Below are 20197 nucleotides of genomic sequence, written 5' to 3' on the forward strand. Positions count from 1 at the left end.
TCTGTAAGAAAAGAAAGTCAATATTACTTGTCTCATATTATATGGGACAACTACATTGACAAAATATTTGAGTGGACTAGGACTCAATAGGTAATGAAGTTTTCAGAGCTTAGCTCTATTAATGTCTTATGTTTTCTGTATTTAGGAATGGAGATGCTACCATTGATTAGTTTCACTTTTTCAAAAGATTGATCCAGGAACTTGTAAATAAAACTTTATATGAATAACAACTTTAAAATACATGTGTTTTCACCACATAAAAAATAATTACCAAAGCCTGCTACCTTGTTAAAGAAATATTGTATTATTATCTTTAAATCAGCCATGATCATCCTGGATGTAATTGTGAGTGGGTGGATTGGCCCATCCTTTATTAAAAACTAGCTTGGGGACCCGGCGGTGCCCGGGTTATTCGTAGACGGCATTGAGTTGTTTTGGATATTTTGAATGGGCCCATTTGTGCAGATCTGTGGCTGATGGGGTTTTCAGTGGGAGGCAATTTGGGTGAAGGTACTGCAAATCCCATAATCCTTTGTCCATCCTCCCACAAACTGCTGCAGGGTGTAAAGTGTGTCATCTGGGATATGTGTGCTGAGTTTGGTTCAGTTGTGTCGTTTGTGGCAGTTGCAGTGATCTCAGGAAGTGAGTGAAGGTATTGCAAATCCCATCATCCATGGTCCGTTGTCCCCCAAACCACATCAGGATGTAAAGTGGGTGAAAGGGAGTATGTGTGGCAAGTTTTGTCTTTATCAGTCATTGTTGTGGGTTGCTGTGGTGTCAGGAAGTGAGTGAAGGTACTGTAAATCCCATCATCCTTGGTCTGTTGACCCTCAAACTGCAGGAGGGTGGGGCATATGTGGGGCATATGTGTAAAGTATGGTTATGACGTGTCATTGGATAGAGTAACAGTGGGCAGCGGAAGGGAAAACATTTGAAAGTACTGCAGATCCCATCATCCATGGTCCATCCTCCCCCACACCACATCAGGGTGTAAAGTGGGGTAGATAGCATCTGTGTGCCAAAATTGGTGTAGTTGTTTCAGTCATGCGCGTCTCAATGGTCTGTGGGAGGTGAATCAAGGGAAGGTACTGTAAATCCCATAATCATTGGTCCATCCTCCTCCAATTGGCACCAGGATGTAAAGGGGGTCACGGGGGCTCTGTGTGCCAAATGTGGTCCAGATCCATCACAGGTGAGCACCACAGTGGTGTGTGGGAGCTGAAGCATTTGAAACTACTGTAAATCCCATCATCCATTGTCCAGCCTGCACCAAATGGCACCAGGAGATAAAATGGGTCATGGGGGTTATGTGTGCCAAGTTTGGTCCTAATCCATCATTAGTTAGAGTAACAGTGGTCTGTCAGAGACAAAATGTTTGAAAGTACTGCAAATCCCACAATCCTTGGTCCATCCTCCCCCAAACTGCTGCAGCGTGTGAAGTGTGTCATTTGGGATATGTGTGCCACGTTTGGGTCTGTTGTGTGATTCGTGGCAGTTGCAGTGGACTCTAGAAGTGGGTGAAGGTACTGGAAGTCCCATAATTCTTGGTCTGTCCTTCCCCAAACTGCCCCAGGATATAAAGGGGGTCATGGAAGTTCTGCGTGCCAAGTTTTTTCCAGTTACGTGACTGGTGGGCATCGCAGTGGTGTGTGGAAGGCAAAGCAATTAAAAGTACTGCAAATCCCATCCTCCATGGCCCATCATCCCCCAAATGGCACCAGGACATAAAATGGGTCATGGGGGTTATGTATGCCAAGTTTGGGCCAGGTCCGTCATTCGTGGCGGTCACAGTTGTCTGTGAAAGTGGGAGCCAATCAGAACGCTGCCACATACTCGCAAACAAACATTGACTTTTATTATATACTAGCTTGGAGACCCAGCGATGCCCGAGTCATTTGAGAAAGGCATTGTTTGCCTGTGTTCCAAGTGTAGCCTATATCCAATGTCAGCTGGGTTCAGTGGGTGCGGGTGAGCTCCAACTCCCATATGCAAGTCCCATCGTCCAGTGTCCATCCCCCTCCAAACAGAGCCAGTATGTAGAATAGGTCATGAGGGCTCCATGTACCATGTTTGGTCTTGATCAGTCATTTGTGTGGGTCGCGGTGCTCTCAGGAAGTGAGTGAAGGTATTGGAAGTCCCATCGTCCATGGTCCATCATCCTCCAAACTGCACCTGGGTGTAGAGTGAGTCATGGGTGTTCTCTGTTTGAAGTTTGGTCTTGATGAGACATTGATGGGGGTGACAGTGGTCTCAGGAAGTGAATGAATATACTGCAAGTCCCATCATCCAAGGTCCAAGCTCTTTCAAATCTCACCAAGATGTAGAGTGGGCCATGGTGGCTCTATGTGCCAAGTTTGGTCTTGATCAGTCATTGGTGGGGGTCACAGTAGTCCCAGGAAGTGACTGAAGATATTGTAAGTCCCCTCATCCATGGTCCCTCTTCCCCCAAACTGCACCAGGATGTAAAGTGGGCTACCCTGCACCTGCGTGTCAAGTTTGATACAGTTTTGTCATTCATGGGCATCACAGTGGTTTGTGGGAGGTGAATTGGATGAATGTACTGCAAATCCCATAATCCTTGGTCCACCCTCCGTCAAACTGCTGCAGCATGTGAAGTGTGTCATTTGGGATATGTGTGCCTGGTTTGGTTCAGTTGTGTGATTTGTGGCAGTTGCTGTGGTCTTAAGAAGTGAGGGAAGGTACTGCAAATTCCATCATCCTTGGTCCATCCTGCCCCAATATACATCAGGATGTAAAGGGGTCGACAGGAGTTCTGTGTGCCAAGTTTGGGCCATTTCTATCATTGGTGGGCATTGCAGTAGTCTGTGGGAGTTAAAGTGTTTGAAAGTACTGCAAATCCCATCATCTGTGGTCCATCCTCCCCCAAATGGCAGCAGGTCATAAAGTGCATCGTGGGGATGAAGTGTGCCAAGTTTGGTGCAGATCCGTCATTCCTGTTGGTCTCAGTGGCCTGGGATAGTGGTGGCCAATCAAAACGCAAGCACATATTCCGCCAGGCCAATCAAAACGCTGATACATACTCCGATTTCACTTTTATTATATATATAGATGTATATTGTGGCAATGTAACCTTTTTTTTTTATTTACGACTCATGATGGCTATATTACTATTTTGTATCTGGGCTCTGCTAGTCCATGTCAGCCTAATTACTATTATTAGCCACACAACCAGCCCACACAACTTTGTGAACTCTAATTGGCTTCTGTAAATTAATGTGGATGTTTGTTTAGATTTTATGTCATTATATTTTTTTTCTTTGATAATATTTGGTTTGATTTATTGATATTATGTTTAATTTATTGATGTTTGGTTTAATTTGATGTTCGATTTTAATATTGTTTTCATATGTGGGGTTTTTTCTGGGATTTTATGTCGGTATTTGTTTTATGGAAGCAGTGAATGTCTGCCATTGTATGTTGGAATCCACCCTGAGTTCCCTTGTGGAGATAGGGTGGAATATAAATAAAGTTTTTATTATTATTATTATTATTATTATTATTATTATTATTATTATGTTAATATTTACTTCTATATTTGAATATACAAGCATACTGAGTTAAATATTATACAATTATACAATTGCTCAAGTTACATGAGAACTGGATGATGCAAAGAGGTATTCCTCTTAATTATCTGTGTGATTCCCACAGATGGATTGTTCTTAATCTGCACAAAAAATTTTTTTAAACACTTTTGAATTGACACAAAATTTGACCCTATTCATTAACAATCAACAAATGAATTTAAAACAACGATATTCAAGAATGCTTCTGTTTGATGTTTGGTGTTTTGTTTTATATTTGCTATAACAGGTTGCATTTTAATTTAATTTTAGTTGTTAAGTCATTATTTGTTTCTATATGTAGGGTTGTAAATTTTCATTATTATGGGTGTATTGTTGTGTTCAGGCATTGAATGTTTGCCTTTTATGTTTGGAATCTACCTTCCTCCAAGGGGATAGGGTGGAATATAAATAAAGTTGTTGTTGTTGTTGTTGTTATTTGTGCAAGTGCAATTTATTGAGAAAATATAGCCAGTTGTGTAATGCAAGAAAAAAAATGAAGACACACCATGTAAGGAGAAATAACTGGGAACTTAATCCTTATCATTCATCCCCCCTTTGGAAGTAGGGAATATTTAAGTTATTCCTCCTCATTTCCTTTGGCAACAAACAGGAATCAATTGCTTGTAACAAAGAGTCTGGCATGAGGGAATAGTCCATTGTTTGCAACAGTTTAAGGAAAGGAAGGATCAACAGGGAGAAGACAATTAAAATGAAGTGGTTTGAAAGCTGGTTCCAAGCTAAGAGTAAAAGAGTAAAACCACAGTGCAGGCTTTATAATGAGGTGCAGAAGAAAATCCCAAAGATACCAGGGGAGGTTCAAAAGCCCTCTGTGATATGCAGAAGCCTCCAGGCTCAAAATCCCATACTGAACCCTGCCACAGTGACAGCAGAGTAGCCCAAGGCAGTACACGGTCAGGAAAGCATTCACTAAAGCAATTAGGGCAAGCCCCCAAACAGCCCTGAAGCATTCAAATTGGTACTAACAAAACTGCAGTGGGGCAATGAAAGTGAATTCCATCAGTAGGTTAAACTGGAATATCTTAAAAAGTGTCCTGAACATAAATATAAAAAAGAAAAGGAACAATAAAAGAAACATTCTTTGCCACAAAAATGTTCTCTGAACCATTGGGGAGAAGGGAGTCATGCAAAAGCATTGGTCATCAGATGTATACAGCAGTACCCTATTGATTGCCTCCTTCAAGGTAAGGTAAAAGTAGCCAATAGTACACATCCCCTTCCCAAGGAGGTGGAGTAATCAGAAACAGTACCTGGCACACAGACTTAGGATGTTTATACAGTGATATTCAAACTATGTCAAGATGGGGATTAAAACCAACTAGTTGGCTGTGGCAGGAACCAAGAAAAATTACTTACTTACTTAGGCGATCCCTCGTAGTTCGAGGACGATTGTCTTCCATTTCTGTTGTTGTCAGGACCCAGGCTGCGGAGCACCAATAACCATGCGCAGAGACCAGAATCTATCTAATATCTTTATTAAGGAAATATATAAAGTCAATAAAAACAAGTGAAGAATATAGTTCAGAAGTAGACCTTTCAGGAAAGGTCAAATATAGTCCAGGAAAACAATGTCCAATATGTGATATTAGAGTCCAAAGTTATAATCCAATAACCGAAACACACACTTTGCCAAGCAAAGTGTGGGGAGATGACAAGGTCTTTTAGTCCATGGAGGCTCGACAACAAGGCTGGAAAACAACTAGATACTTGGCTAAGCAAAACTTGATACGAGGCAACAAGGAACAAGAACAGGGTTCGTGGCAAGGTCCGTGAAACAAGGCGGCTTGAAACTTGGTCCGGGAACGAGGAGCTGGGATTACAAAGTCCACACACGATCTCACTCCACAAGCTGACGAGTTGACTCCGCAAGGTTTCCTTCGCGGGAAAACACCTAAATAGGGTCTCGCTTCCCGCCAGAATAACATTTTCCCTGGAGAACTAGAAGTGAAACTCAACTCTGTCCAGATGCATGACTCCTTAGAATTTCCCAAGGGAAGCAGACCTAATCAGCTAATTGTTTGGCTGCGATTCTGGCGCTCCGGCGATTCGCCTCCCTAGCGCCTCTATCTTTATTATAATTGTCATTTCGAGAAAACGGGGGAGAATTCTGCCCAAGGCTTGTTTGGCTAACTTCTTGAGGGCAAACATCCTGCAGGTGCAGGGGCTCCGTTTCTGGCTGAAACGGTGTAAATCCCATGTTTTCCTCTTCGTCTGTCACAATAGTACTAGGAACGGGACTACAAGGCCCATGAGACATCACAGTTGTCTTGGGAGTGTGTCCGTAGGTGGCTGAAGAGACCCATTCTTGATCTGCATGTTCTACCACAGTGAGGACATCGGTTTCCAGGTGGAAGGCGGTCCTGGTCAGGGTTGGCTTGACAGGCCTTCCTCTTGGCACGTTTCTCCCTTAAGCCCTCCATTCGTGCCTCTTTGAACTCCGCAGCACTGCTGGTCACAGCTGACCTCCAATTAGAGCGCTCAAGGGCCAGGGCTTCCCAATTCTCAGTGTCTATGCCACAGTTTTTAAGGTTGGCTTTAAGCCCATCTTTAAATCTCTTTTCCTACCCACCAACATTACATTTCCCATTCTTGAGTTCGGATTGTTTTTAATTTTTTTGGAAGACACCTGTGCGTTATTTTTTTTAATGTGTGGAGGTCGGTGCACGGCCGGTCAACACACAGTCTTCACAGAGTGAGGTCCCAGCAGTGGTGTGGTTAACACAATGAGAGTGGCCAGAAACCAGTTGGAGGCTGGAATAGCAACCACAAAGATTCACTGATTGTGGATTGATCTGAACCCAGGAAAAAAAATTCTGACCTCGTCTGGCAGGATACACTGGTAGGAATCAGCATCCCCAGCACTGATGGGCATCACCATTTCTGATTGGGATAGATGCTAGACCAAATCAGGGCACAGAACAATAGAAGCAAGGAAGCAGAAAGTGAATGTTCCCATGGGAATGCTGTGATTTCCTCTGTCAACGAGTGCTTGTTTATATTTACTATCCAGCCAGCTATGTTTCCAGATTTTTCAAATGCTTCAGTATTAGCCCTGTCCTAATGAGTGCTCTGCAGTTCTCGGTCTCGTCTTCCAGCTCTGCATGGCACATACCCTGATCAGCTACAGGAGATTTTATGGCTTATTCTAGAATTTAAAATGAGATTATTAAATATATTGTTTCCGGATGGATGCAGGCTGCTGAGCACATTGTGGGTGTACATTTTGTGGATGGCCCAAACTCCAAACAGCTTTTAACTGCATTATAATGTCTGTGTGGAACAAACTTTAGATTTCATGGGGTAAAAGTAAGGTGATAAATCGTTGCTGCTCTCTGTATTATTGCTTATGAGCCACCACAGCTGAAAGTTGTCCAATCTGTATGCTCACCTTATTCCTTTTGCAATTAATATCTGTGCATTTCAAGTGCAGATTTAAAGTGCTTTTAGAAGGCCTTGTACTAGGCACTATGATTGAACAGAATAAACATCATTGTGGAAATAATTGTTGTATGAATATAATCTGATCATTCTTATGCCATTAAGAGACTCCAGAGAACTGCTGTTTTCCCAAGCTTCTGATTACCTGAATATATCTATATAGCCCCCAGATCATTTCAAGTGTTATGCCAGGATAAGATAATTTGCACTTTCCTGTTGCATAATTAAACGGATGACTCATTCTTGTTATATATCTGATGAAATTTAACTTTTCCTCTTCAAAACAAGACTTCTATTTTTATTCATTCACAGCAAGATGCTTAGTAATGTTGAATTGTGGAAGAGCAATAAAAATAATAAAGTAAAAATCATAGCAACCAACGTATTTTCCCCCATTTGTTTCAGAGATGTAGAAAAGCCCTATTAATGATACTATTCTGTTGTCAAGAGGCAAGGTATCAGGATTTGTGGCTTTTAGAAAGAAATAAGGAAGGAATACCCCAAAGCTATCAAAAATAAAGACTTCGGACAGTGAACGGATTCTGATTTTAGAGGATTAGTAATGGCAGATGAAACCTTTAGCCTGTAGGTTGCCACTATGATTCTAGAAAAATGAATGCCTAAGGTGACTCTATTTGGCTCCCCCAAAATTGACAATGTTGGGTACAGTTTACATAATGGAGGGTTAAAAGTACCTAAAACAATACGAGTTTTGTGGATATTTCCTTCCAGTGCGACTTGAAATCCTCATGGATTAAAACGAGAGAAGATAATCCTGAACTTCTCCAATATTTGCAGAATTGCTTTGTCTACTTAGATTAAATGTCAGAATTTATACCAAGGGCCCATGCAATTGCTTTGGGAGTACTTACCAGAATAAAAAGAAATAGCCCGAGGAAGTGTATTATATATAAAGGATGTGTGTGTCAGGAACAAGATCCATGATATACAACTTGTAAGAGTTGTTGAAAGTGTTGGACAAATATCAGAGGAGAGGGAAACAATATTACTATGGGGATTTTCTACAGACACAGGGATAAGATTTCCATAGTGATCTTTTGTCCTGTAAAAGGCCAAGTTGGATTTTAAATGCTATCTTTTTTTCCTTTTATTAAAGGGTGTTTTGTTATTTGCCCTATTACTGGATATCATGCTAAAGTAGGAGTTTCTTGCTGTTACTTCTTGCATTGTTCATTGTGTTTATTGACCTCTGGATACTTAACTAAGTAACATCCCATGGTCTGACCCTACCCCAAAACTGATAGAAATGTCATTTACCCATACTGAGATAGTATATTGAATGTCCTTTTCCCCATAAAGTTAGTTCCCAATAAAGTAGGCTAGAAAGGGGGAAAGTACAATCTTGCTAATAGGGGCAAAATCATGACTAAGTAGCAATTCTAGGTATAAAATTACCTAAAATCACTCATCTTTGACTGTTTCATAATAATGAACACTACCTAACCACAACATTTGACACTTTGATGGAAAATTAATGCTTCTCCTCAGATGGAATGCATTAAGGACATTATGACTAACTATAATTATTGATTACTCACTCCATTCAGTCAAAACATCCACAAGTATTTAGGTCTCAAGAGAGATTGGAATATAAATTAGAAAGCAGTTGGCTAAAATTGTATGATACTGGCTACTTCACATCTTGCTGGGAATTAACATATATGTACATACCACTCAGTGTAATGTCTGACACTGCACAGAATCTCAGGAGGTGAGGTGAAAATGGCATGAAATGTAATTTAAACTTGCTCATCCTCCACCATACTCAAATGAACTTGTGGCTGAAAGTGGTAAGAGTGACTATTGCCATGCATTGCCTTTGTTCCATGGCTAAATAAGGAGCTTCAGAATACATTTGGTGTCAGTTCATCAGCTCTGGTGTGTGCTGAATGCATTTTGAAGTGAAACAGTTTAAGCCTTAACAATCATTTTGAATCATGCAGGCGTTATTGCATTTTCTGTCAAAGTTTCCTAACAAGACCTGTCAGATTGACTGTTGAAATGTCACTCTTTCCCAAATATAAATGAGATCATTTGGTTTCTGCTATTCCCCACCTCCTCCTCCCCCCCCCCCCCATCCCCAGGCATGAATGTTTATTGTGTTGCTGAGACATGAGCAGAAATATCAGGGAGGAAGACTTACTGATCAGCAAGGAAGAGTATGAATTATAACACTATATTTCCTGATTAGTTTATAGCTAAACACAAACAGAATATTTGCTCGTGAGAACTTTGAAATTACAATAAGTGTATATTACATCTTATTTTTACTCAGTGTATTTGGGAAAAATAATTATGTTCCTTTCATTTTACTCAGTAAATCCTTGCACCTGCAGCAATTCCACCAGGAATGACAAAACCAGAAAAATGTGGGATATAACTGGCCATAACATCAAGAATCTGCAATGTGGTAGCATATGGGCCTGTAGGCACTTGGTTCCAGGAAGTCTAGTCTAAAAATTATCAAAAGAATAAAAAAATATTTTAATTAAAAAATCTAAATTTTATAAGGCTCTGAGTCTGAGGCAAAGTCTGGCTTTATTAATTGAAATTTCCCCTGAAAAATATATGTATTACATTAATTTAAATACATACATTTCAGGGGTTTTTTTTTTACAAAGAAATGTAGTATGTCTCTTTCCCTCTTTTATTCATAATTTTGAGAAACTCTTGAAGACATAGCTATGTTACGCCAGGAATATTTCAAGCTAATTACAATTCTTAGAAAATGACATATTTAAACAGTATATCAGGTCAATGGGATCCTTAGGGTTTGTATCATTTTGTGTCTAAGGAGAAACTGGTTAATCCCAATTATGAAATCTTATAAATTTTGTACAGGCAGGAGTGAGAATTGTTGCAAGGCATTAAATTTGATGCTCCAAAAGACTAATCTGGTAGTGGGGCCTTCTGTCTTTTCATGGGCCAGAGGCACTCCCAAGAAATCAGTCAGATGCAAGAATAGCTGTATTAAACCAGTGCACTGACCCGTGCCTGCCCTGCCAATGCATTTAAAAAAAAAAAAAAAACATTAATGCAGTGTACAACACTGGATTGTTTGACTAAGAAACAGATAGCCCATTCTAAAAAAGTGCTAAATTTTTCGAAGGCTCTGCATGATACAGAGCATCCCATAGATAAGACCTGGTCCATGTAAATGGTGCCCTTGAAAGAAAAACCCAGGAGATAAAAATCCTTGCGGTGAACAAAGAGCAGGCAAAATAATAATAATAATAATAAAACTTTATTTATACCCCGCCACCATCTCCCCAATGGGGACTCGGGGCGGCTTACATGGGGCCATGCCCAAGACAATACAATAAACCATAACATAATACAATTAAATAATACATTACATAAAATAAACAGTACAACATAAGATCAAAACAGCAATATAACACGAGCGGGCCGCATGAATACTACATTTAAATACTACATTTAAAAAGACTGACTTTGTTACATTTCACCACTTCTGTGCCAAAACCCTTACTATGGACAACATTTACCACCCTATCAATAGAGGTGTAATGCACAATGTAACGCTCCAAAGGAATGGCACCATTAACAGAGTCGCCCTTATGATATGATAAGTGGTGGATCAACCTGTATTCTCCTGGTGCCTTCGTTGGAACTATGGCCAGTGGTGACACCTATAGGTCAGCCAATTGGAGGGGGGGGGTGTTCTTTAGGTATAAAAACAGTTTCAGATTACTCCATTGTGTGATTTAAAAATCAATGGCTACATTTCTGAAAAGAACAAGATAGCTGTAAGAGCTAGGGTAAGAGCCAAACAGTAAAAATAACATAAAGCCAGGGGTGAAGTGTGAATGGAAAGCAGGGGACATAGGCCAGGATTACACCACTTCAGACCTGCTGAGTAGCTAACAAGGGTTGAACTAGTTAAACTAGCACCCATAAACAAAATCGAAGGAAATGGGCCAAGCACAGAACAGGAACCGTATGGTGGCCATGCGGCATCTAGGGTTTCAGGTTAGTCATTTCCAAAAGCCTGTTGAAACCACCAGGTTTTCAGGTCCCTACAGAAGGATGCTACTGATGGGGCTTGCCTTATATCTTTGGGGAGGGTGTTCCAGAGATGGAGGGCCATCACCAAGAAGGCCCTCTCCCTTGTCCCCACCAACTGTATCTGGGACAGTGGTGGGAGCAAGAGGAGGACCTCCCTGGAAGATCTAAGGGTCTGTGCCGGAATATAGAGAAAGATGTGATCACAAAGATAGGTGGGGCCCAAACTGTTTAGGGCTTTATAGGTCATGACCTACACTTTGAATTGGGCCCAGAAGCTCTTTGGCAGCCAGTGAAACCTTTTTAGTAGGGGAGTTGTCTGATCCCTATAACTAGCTCCAATCAAGAGCCTGGCTGCGAATCTTTGGACTAGTTGGAATTTCCAGGCCGTCTTCAAGGGCAGCCCCATGTAGAGTGCATTACAGTAGTCCAGTCTAGATGTAACCAAGGCATGGACCACCATGGGCAAGTCAGGCTTCTCAAGAAATGGTCACAGCTGGCGCACAAGCTTTAACTGTGCAAAGGCCCTCCTGGCCACCGCCGACACCTGAGAATCAAGTGTCAACGCTGAGTCCAGGAGGACCCCCAAGCTGCGGACCTGTGTCCTCAGGGGGAGTGTAACCAAGTCGAGCACAAGTGGCACTATGGCTTCTTTAACCTGACACAGATGACCTGACTGCAGCAGGATGTGTTCCTTTATTTTGTTGTGACAGCTTTATCAAATGCCAGCATACTGCTAAACTAAGCTAAGTAGATTTGCCTTTATAAAGGTCTTCTCCCCGAATGGCATTTAATATGAAATTTCGTAATCACTGGTACATATTGAGTATCCCTTATTTGGATTTCAAAAATCTTAAATATTCCAAAATTCAAAATTGTCCATGTGGGTGGCTGAGATAGGGGTAGATTTGTTTTCTGGCAGTCCAATGTACTTTGATTCATGTACAAATTCATTTTAAAATACTGTATAAAATCACCTTCAAGAGAAAAGAATGAGGAAGTACAGCACTCGGTGTCACTAGTGAACAGTGAAGCAACAGCTCCCCCTGTGGCCGGAATCGAGCATACCCTCAGGAAGCTGGAAATGTTAATGTGCCTCTGTGTGTATCTATACTGTATGTTGTTTGTCTGATGGCATTGAATGTTTGCCATATATGTGCATTGTAATCTGCCTTGAGTCCCCTTCGGGGTGAGAAGGGCGGAATATAAATACTGTAAATAAATAAATAAAATAAATCCTCTGAGTTTTTCTGAGGTTTAGTTCCAACATTACAACTATCCCAGGTGTTGAATCTAGTGTTGAAATAAGATTAAGTACCTTGGAGCATTTCTTCAAAATTTTTATTAAAGGTCAGTTTTGTACCTCATCTATTTATATGGAAAGTATTAATTAGAACTTTAGCATTACAACTTTTTCATGACGTTGTAGGCCTAATGTTTCATGTGAAAAAAGAGCATGACTTTTCTGGCTCAGCCCATCAGGAATGTATTTCTTTTTCCTGTATAAAATATCTATATAACAGAGTTTATAGATATGAAGTGTAATATTTAAATTCCCTTTCCTTTTACATTTTAAAATCTTAAATCCTATATGTACCAAATGGGATGGGGGTGGAGTGTCATCACGATAGACATTTTGGCATGTTCTTTAAAAAATACTGAAAAGATTTTTTTCCCCATTGGCACTAGTCACATTCAATGGCTGCTATATAAGTGATAGTGTTATATCAGAAAAAGACAGCAATTTCTTGACATATTTGTAATACGTGTGTAATTTTAGCAGGCAATTGTACAACTTGGATAGTTGTTTATTTCTTAATGGCAGACAGACAGGATTTGGGGAAGAAAAGACTGATCTTGACAATATACTGCAATTAAAACAGGCCAGAGGGGCACTGGCAAAGTGGTTGAAGGCGATGGTCAGTGCCTCCTTGGAAAAAGACAAAGTTCCAACTTGCCTAAAAGAGGCAGTTGTGAGACTTATATTTAAAAAGCCATTCCTGAACCTCCTTGTAATGGATAATTATCAGCCAATGTATATGCTGATAACACCCAGCTTTACTATTCCTTTCCACTTAAAACCAAGGAAGCTGTCCTGACCCTAAACCAGTGTCTGTCATCAGTAATTGACTGGATTAGAGCAAAGAAATTGAAACTTAATCCAGACAAGACAGAGGTACTCCTGGTCAGTTGTAAGGTAGATCAGAGACTAGACATCTAGCCTGTGCTGGATGGTGTCACACTCCCCCTGAAGACACAGGTCCACAGTTTGGGTGTCATCTTGGACTCAGCACTGAACCTGGAGGCCCAGGTATTGGCTATAGCCAGGAGGGCCTTTGCACAATTAAAATTTGTCTGCCAACTGTGCCCATTCCTTGAGAATCCAGATCTGGCCATGGTGGTACATGCCTTAGTTACATCCCATCTGGATTACTGTAATACACTCTATGTGGGGCTGTTTCTGAAGGGTGCTCAGAAACTTCTGCTAGTCCAAAGAGCTACAGCCAGGTTGCAAACTGGCACTGGCTGCAGGAAGCAGACAACCGCCCGTTGAAGCAGCTCCACTGGCTGCCAGTCTGTTTGCAGGCACAATTCAAAGTGCTGGCTATGACCTTTAGAGCCTTAGACAGTCCAGGTCCAGGCCATTTGTCCGGCCCCATCATCTTTTACGAACCTGCCTGGGCCCTGAGATCTTCAGGAGAGGCTCTTCTCTCAGTCCAACCTCCATCTCAAGCTCACTTGGTGGGAACGAGAGAGCGGGTCTTCTTTTTGGTGGCTGCCCCTTGACTCTAAAACTCCTTTCCAGGGAAGCCAGAATGGTCCCCTCCCTGCTGTCCTTCTGGTGGCAGGCTAAAACCTTTTTATTCAGGCAGGCTTTTAAAGGTGAAGGTGTTTAAGACCATCAAGGGTTGCTGTGATTTTGTGATGTGGTTTTATATGCTTTTAGTGTTTTAACCTGGATTGTTTTAATATCAATGTTGTTTAATATTGTTTTAATATTTGTATTTTTAAGTTGTATTGATATGCTTTCAGTTGTGAGCTGCTTTGGGTCTCTGTATCTAAAAAGTAAGATATAAATAAACATAACATAATAACAATAATTTCTGAGTTGTAATGGGGGAGTATTCAGAGAGGTTCAACATCAGATGTTAACAAAATTGAGACTGGAAATCCAGTTTGGGCGAATCTTTCAATTTCAGTTTCTGCTATATTTATTTTAAAACAAGCCTTTTCATCTAAAATTAGAAGAAATCTTCACATTTTGAAAAACTCCAATAAAAATGAGCTGATCTAAAACTTCATCCCATCCCAAAATATTCAAAAAGTATGATTTTATAAACCATGAAATAGTGGTTTTTCCAAGTGAAATAGATTTTCACAGCATTTAGTCATTGTACCAGTTCTCATGAACATTGAATATAACCATTCACGGTTGTCCAATATACCAGAGGTGGCAATTATGCAATTTTCCAAATGGTATTGAATTTAAAGTTCTTTGAAGCTCTGGTCACACATCTAGTACAGGCATTTCTGCGGTTACAAACAAGATAGGTTTTGAAAGTTTGTTCTTGAGTTGAATTTGTATGTAAGTTTAAACACATACATTTTAAGTGTAACACACCTGTGACATTTGTTTTGCTGTCTGTGTCCCTATTCAGAAGATTTCACTTCACTTCCTATCCCTGTGATAATTGGATTTTGGACATTTTGGCATGTTGTGGAAATAAGCTTCAGTGGAGATACCCTTCTTCCCATGATAACTTGCAATGGAGTGAATTTCCCTTCCTAGGGGTAGATTTCCTCTCACGTCCTGCTGTCTTGGGGTCAGGAAGTGAGATTAAATCTTACTAATGAAGATGCAAACTCTATCTACATTGCCATATAATGCAGTTTGAACTGTGTTATAATGGTTAGTGCAGACTCATATAATGTTAATTGACCTGAATTGAACTGGATTATATGAGTCTACACTTAATTGTATAATCAATACAATTAAAAAGCATTCTGAAGCTGCATTATGTGGCAGTGTAGATTGGGCCACAGACAGTAGTAAAGATCTCACACTGGCTCTAAACCCACACCATACTAACCAAAAAAGAAAAAAAATGCATAGTGTCAGTTGTTTGTGACCTGAGAACTGCCTGTACTGAATAATGCTACAAAAAGTTGCATTACAACAAATCTGTAGAAATGCATGATACCTCCCATACATAAGGAATTAGTACTTTTTCAAATGAACAAAGCAAAGATTCATTTTTATTTATTTATTTATTTATTTGCAACTGCCAGAGGTTTTAAAATAATTTTTTTCTTTACTCTGCAGTCTGTTCTTAAGGAACCACGATGTCATGTTTAATTGGCTTACTGTGTTTGGAAAAGATAAGTGCATAGAGTAACAATTATAATTAGCTCCGTAATAAACCAGATTTGTTTTGAGAAATTAACAAATTCATGGCCACTTGCCATAATCATAGAAGGAAAGCCATCTGTGAAACATCAGTTGGAAAATGTGCTCAACTGAGTTTGTGGATTTCCTATCAGCTCCTTTCAAGCATATAAATGAACATTTGTGTGGTTCAGTTGGATTGCTCATGTTATCCTGGCCTCCAATGTTTTCCTTCTTGCGAAGGAACTTCTGATTTTGCAACGTTTACTGCAAAGATCTGACAACTGCCCTTATCATTGTGAGATGCAAACGTCTGCATCATGACTTGTTCTGGCCAAGGATTGTGGTTGAGACTATTTTAGGCACTGTAGATTATGTGTGTACATGATGCTGTTACATAGGGTAAGCAGTCATTTTCACAATGCTGTAAAACCTTATCTGTAGAAGTTTGAATTCATATGGTGAAAAAATGTTTGATCCAAATTTCATAGTATATATACATTTTGATATGGATTTCTTATGAATGAGCAGAAATAACAGAGCCATGATAAGAACGTGTTGTCTTGCAAAGATCTAGATTGGGAACATAATAATCTAAAGTTAATGATGACTGTGAAACAGCTAAATCTGATTATAATATCCAATTATTTAAAATACATGTTCTAAGCATACATTGCCTAACATTGATCTTGTAACATGGGACAATAGCCTGTCAGACAAATAATATACAAAAACCCACATTAACAGAGAACTCAGACACAGAATTTTATTGAGCATACAATAATCAATATACAAACAGTAGTTGCACTGAAGAATAGCAAATATTACAGTAGAGATTCAAAAATGGTAGAAGAATGTGTACAATAGTAAATTTGGAATGCTGTGAGGGTCTGAAATTAAAAGGAGAATGAAACAGTATGGGTTGCTGAGAGAAAGGGGAAAAAAACGAAAAAGAGGATCAATGTAATACTTTCTCTAACACATAAAGCAAGAAGTGGCAGTTTGGGGGAATAAGATACGTATAAGAGACTGAGAAATTATTGCTCCTTGGTGTTGTTCATCTTGTGAGATAGTGTTGTATATTGTAGACAATTTTGAAACACATGGCCCAGGCTTATGCAGTGTGCTTTGGAAGCCGTGCCTATAAAACTTAATTTTAACTCCTCCTTCAGCAGTCCTCTATGATGCAAAAATTCTGCTACAGAGATTTTTTGCAGAATACATAGAAAGCTAGCTGTTTCTGATCATAGCAGCAGGATCCAGCAGAAGTGTACCACTGGCACTTGGCCATTGATTTATGTGGTTTTATGTGAAGGGTTTTCTGGACCTTTATCAGGCACCAGCCAAGGATGTGGACCCAACATTTCCTTCTAGCTGTCGATTGGTGCTGAAGGTCACCACTAATAAGAGAGAACACATCTCTTGTGTTTGTGAATTTGGAACTGCAGAAACCCAGATGAACTACTAGAAGACCCCAGAGGTGTTTCAAATATAGTTCGCGATAAATTACTGTTGTTTCCTAAATTTTCAGGCACTTGTGACCTGATGTGGAATATAACTGTGTATTTAATTATTTCTAATTGAAATCAGTGGGTTTTACAAGTGCTTAACTTTAGTTGGTCCTTGTCCTTCATGGATGCTACAACATTTAGAGTGGCTAAATCTGGCTATTTTTTTTTTTTAAAAAAAAACACTTAATCAAGTCAGGCATTCTTTTTTAATGCTGGTATTTAACAGCCCTTTTACTAAGTCTAGAAAATCATCTCATTGATTTTCCCAGCGATATTATAACATTCATTCTCAGAAATCAGATTATTCTTGATAGTGTTAAAGCCATGGCAAGATGGTCTTCTATTTGCAAATGTAATTTAGTCTCATGAGAAAGTAATCTCGTTAAAATATTGTCAGGTTAATTGAAATTGATTTGTGTTTACTAAACATAGTGGTTGCTAATCCAATAACAGACGTAGAAGCTTTGGAGCTACCGTTTGATAGATTCCTGTTAGTTCTATACTGAATGAATCAGTGAGTCAAATCTAGAGAGAGATAAATGCAATCGAGTTTTTTTTTAAGGATTAGCATTTTTTTTCATTCTTTCAAATGGATAAGATTAATGTGTCAATAGTTTGCTGTAGTTTGCTGTATATGAGATACTGTGCTTTGGGTTAGATGAGATAATTATGAGGTCTGGATTGTAACTCTGTATCAAATATCAATAGGTTGTATTTACCTTTCCAGCTGCATAATTGTTTTTCATTACTCTTGGTTTTACTGAAAATTATTTACACAATTATTGTGTCCAGAATCTGACCAATATATGAGAAAAGCCTGGTAAATACTGGCCTCCAACCAACAGGAGGAAGGGGGGAGGTGATGCAGGTTCTCATCCATCTCCTCACCAGGTAACCTGTGCTGCCAAACAGGAAATTGGGATGACCCCTTGCCAAGAGGGAGAACAATCCCAAATCAGATCCAAGGCCCATGCCAACCATGCCCAAGTTGTGTCAGAGGAAAAAGCAAAAACACAAACATAATAGCCAAGGGTGCGGAAAGCTTGAAGGCAACTGAACTGGGGCAGGCAGTACGCTGACTTAAATAGTCAGCAGGTAGACTAGACGGAAGGAGTCTTCCTTCTGGTCTGCCTGCCTCAGCCAATCACCATGAAGCAAGTTGCCCGCTGCTGTTTGGCTGGTCCCGTGAACAGTACGTAGGGCACCCTGGGAAGAGGGATCCACCCGCCATCACAACTTCCCTGCCTAGCAAGTCGGGCAGGGGACTTTGCATAAACAGCTTAGGATTTATATTAATGAAATTTTATATATCTGTAATATTAAAGCAATCTTAACACCTTTTTAGGGGAAATCATTATATAAACTAACTAGCTGTGCCCGGCCACGCGTTGCTGTGTCTGAGTCTGGTGGTGTTGTTCAGTCTACATTAGGTTGTATTTATGCTGTGACCTCCACCTTCTTTATACTCACATTAGTAGTAGTATTTGAAGTCTGTTACCTTCTTCAATTTTTGTGTTGATTGATAATTGCTTGAGATCCCTGTTGTCTTTGGTTTGTTGTTAGTTGTAATGTCTGATTCTGCTGAGTGCGGTTTATATTTTTATTGTGGTACAATAGTCTTTTTTTTGTTTTGCCTGTGTAGGTGTTTATTATTATTGTTGTTGTAGTGATTATGAAGGTTGGATAAGTTAGATGCTACTGTATTGTTTTTTGGAGGCTCAGTGTAGCACTGACTGGCCTCTCAGCCTCAGTGCCTGGCTGTTTCTTGCCTGTGATGGTGTTGATTCTTGTTGTTGTTGTTGTTGTTGTTGTCATTGTTATTATTGTAATTGTTTTTTTTGGAGGCCAAGTGTGAATGTAGGGATTGGGGAGGTGGATGAGTTGTGTTGTCAAATTTTGTATTTGTTATAGTCACAATGCATTGTTGTGAGTTTTGTGGGTCTGGATTGTGGTTTTGTGGTGTGGTTGTGTTGTTACAACTGAGAGGCAAGGCTTTTGTGTTGTGTTGCCAAGTTTTGTATTTCTGGGGCGTTTAGTTGTGTGCCAAGTTTTGTATTTCTGGGGCGTTTAGTTGTGTTGTTATAGTCACGATGCACAGTTGTGAGTTTTTTGGTTCCGGATTGTGGTTTTGTGGTGTGGTTGTGTTGTTACAATCAGGAGGGAATGCTTTTGTGTTGTGTTGCCAAGTTTCGTATTTCTGGGGCGTTTAGTTGTGTTGTTATAGTCATGATGCCTTGTTGTGAGTTTTGTGGGTCCAGTGTGGTTTTGTGGTGTGGTTGTGTTGTTACAACTGGGAGGCAAGGCTTTTGCATTGTTTTGCCAAGTTTTGTATTTCTGGGGCATTTAGTTGTGTTGTTATAGTCACGATGCGTTGTTGTGAGTTTTGTGGGTCCGGATTGTGGTTTTGTGGTGTAGTTGTGTTGTTACAACTGGGAAAAAGGCTTTTGTGTTGTGTTGTCAAGTTTTGTATTTCTGGGGCGTTTAGTTGTGTGGCAAGTTTTGTATTTCTGGGGCGTTTAGTTGTGTTGTTATAGTCACGATGCGTTGTTGTGAGTTTTATGGGTCCGGATTGTGGTTTTGTGGTGTGGTTGTGTTGTTACAACCTGGAGGGAAGGCTTTTGCATTGTGTTGCCAAGTTTCGTATTTCTGGGGCGTTTAGTTGTGTTGTTATAGTCATGATGCGTTGTTGTGAGTTTTGTGGGTCCTGTGTGGTTTTGTGGTGTGGTTGTGTTGTTACAACTGGGAGGCAAGGCTTTTGCATTGTGTTGCCAAGTTTTGTATTTCTGGGGAGTTTAGTTGTGTTGTTATAGCATGATGCGTTGTTGTGAGTTTTGTGGGTCTGGATTGTGGTTTTGTGTTTTGTGGGTCTGGATTTGTGGTTGTGTTGTTGTAACCTGGAGGCAAGCCTTTTGCATTGTGTTGCCAAATTTCGTATTTCTGGGATGTTTAGTTTTGTTGTTATAGTCACTGCGCAAACAACTTTATCATTTTATATATATAGATAACTATAGTTTTATTTTAGTTTATTAACGCTATAAGTTTAAATACTATTTATGTTTTCATTTATGCGTTATGAATGTTTAAAAACAATTAAGTGTCTTGTGGCACCTTTAATTTGGCATGCACAAACTTATGTTGTGATGTTTTTGGATCTTATGTTATTTTTTCCCTGCAAAGGACTGAGACAGGTTCCTTTCTTGATGTTAATAGGC

The 20197-nt window shown here is 39.9% G+C and overlaps 1 protein-coding gene across 5 annotated transcripts in view; it reads left to right on the top strand.

Annotated features, from left to right (window-relative positions):
• lrp1b (LDL receptor related protein 1B) overlaps nucleotides 1–20197 on the top strand; it is a 1066453-nt gene that overhangs the window by 713486 nt on the left and 332770 nt on the right. The gene's annotated exons all lie outside the window — the stretch shown is intronic.

Source organism: Anolis carolinensis, chromosome 1 (genome assembly GCF_035594765.1).
Source record: "Anolis carolinensis isolate JA03-04 chromosome 1, rAnoCar3.1.pri, whole genome shotgun sequence".
NCBI lineage: Eukaryota > Metazoa > Chordata > Lepidosauria > Squamata > Dactyloidae > Anolis > Anolis carolinensis.